A 1,598-nucleotide genomic window follows, 5' to 3' on the forward strand; every position below is an offset into this window, starting at 1 on the left:
AGACATCTCATCATCATCAGTTTTCTGCTATATTGACAGGTTCTTTGCCTCGCCATTTTCTGTGATCAGTTGCATCCTTCTTGAGGGTGCTGTATGTTGTAGCGTCCATCACGTCATCCAGTATCTGAAATCTCTTCCTTCCTCGCTTCCTTTTCCCCTCTAAATAACTTTCTAAAACTGTTTCTATGAGTCCGTCATTCTATCTTGATATATGCCCAACCCAATTTCTTTTTCTTCTTTTTATTACATCTAGTAACTGTCTTTTCTCTCCCACTCTTCGCAGTACCTCTTCATTTTTTACTTCGTCCATCCAACTTATTATTTACATCCTCCACGATGTCTACATCTCAAAAGCCTCCAGCCTTTCTCTGTCCTCAAAGCCCATGTTTCAGCAATAAAATGTGCAATACAATTCGTGCAATAAATAGTAGTTCTAATTGTAATAGTTATTTTGTTACACACTGAAGCGTCAAAGAAACTGGTATAGGTAAGCGTATTCAAACACAGAAATAATATGGCACTGCGGTCTGGGGCATTTGTTAGATCGGTTACGATTCCACAATGGCAGGTTATCAAGATTTCAGTGAGTTTGTACGTGTTGTTATAGTCGGCGCACGAGCGATGGGACATAGCATCTCCCAGGTAGCGATGAAGTGGGGATTTTGCCGTATGACCATTTCTCGTGTGTATCGTGAATATCAGGAATCTAATAATACATCAAATCTCCGCCATCGCTGCTGCCAGAAAAAAGATGCTAAAAAATGGGACCAACGAGAATCGTTCACCGTGACAGAGTGCAACCCTTCCGCAAATTGCTGCATATTTCAATGCTGGACCATCAACAAGTGTCAACTTGCGAACCATTCAACGAAATATCATCGATCTGGGCTTTCGGAGCCGAAGGCCCATTCGTGTACCCTTGACACGACACAAAGCTTTACGCCTCGCCTGGGCCTGCCAACACCGAACACCGACATAGGACTGCTGATGACTGGATACATGTTGCCTGGTCGGACGAGTCTCATTTCAAATTGTAACAAGCGGATGTACGTGCACGGGAATGGAGACAGCCTCATGAATCCATGGACCCTGTATGTCAGCAGGGGACTGTTCAAGCTGTGGGGCGTGTGCAATCGGAGTGAGCCGGCCCGAGTGGCCGAGTGGTTCTAGGCACTACAGTCTGGAACCGCGAGACCGCTACGGTCGCAGGTTCGAATCCTGCCTCGGGCATAGATGTGCTTGATGTCCTTAGATTAGTTAGGTTTAAGTAGTTCTTAAGTTCTAGGGGACTGATGACCTCAGAAGTTAATTCCCATAGTGCTCAGAGCCATTTTATTAGCCAATCGGAATGATATGGGACACCTGAAACGTCTAGATACTCTTAATACATGATACGTACGTAAGCATCCTATCTGATCACCTGCATCCATTCCTGTCCATTGTGCATTCCGACGGACTTGGCGATTACAGCAGGACAATGCGACACCCCACACGTTCAGAATTGCCACAGAGTGGCTCCAGGAACTCTCGTCTGAGTTTAAACACTTTCGTTGGCCACCAGTCTCCATGGACGTCACCATTATTGAGCATATGTGGGA

At 45.4% G+C, this 1,598-nt stretch overlaps 1 non-coding gene across 1 annotated transcript; it reads left to right on the forward strand.

Moving 5' to 3' along the window:
* Nucleotides 1–1,146: 1,146 nt before the first annotated feature.
* Trnap-ugg lies at nt 1,147–1,230 on the forward strand. Its single transcript has one exon. It is a non-coding gene; the product is annotated as a tRNA-Pro (tRNA).
* The last annotated feature ends 368 nt before the right edge of the window (nt 1,231–1,598 follow it).

Source organism: Schistocerca piceifrons, chromosome 2 (genome assembly GCF_021461385.2).
Source record: "Schistocerca piceifrons isolate TAMUIC-IGC-003096 chromosome 2, iqSchPice1.1, whole genome shotgun sequence".
Classification (NCBI taxonomy): domain Eukaryota; kingdom Metazoa; phylum Arthropoda; class Insecta; order Orthoptera; family Acrididae; genus Schistocerca; species Schistocerca piceifrons.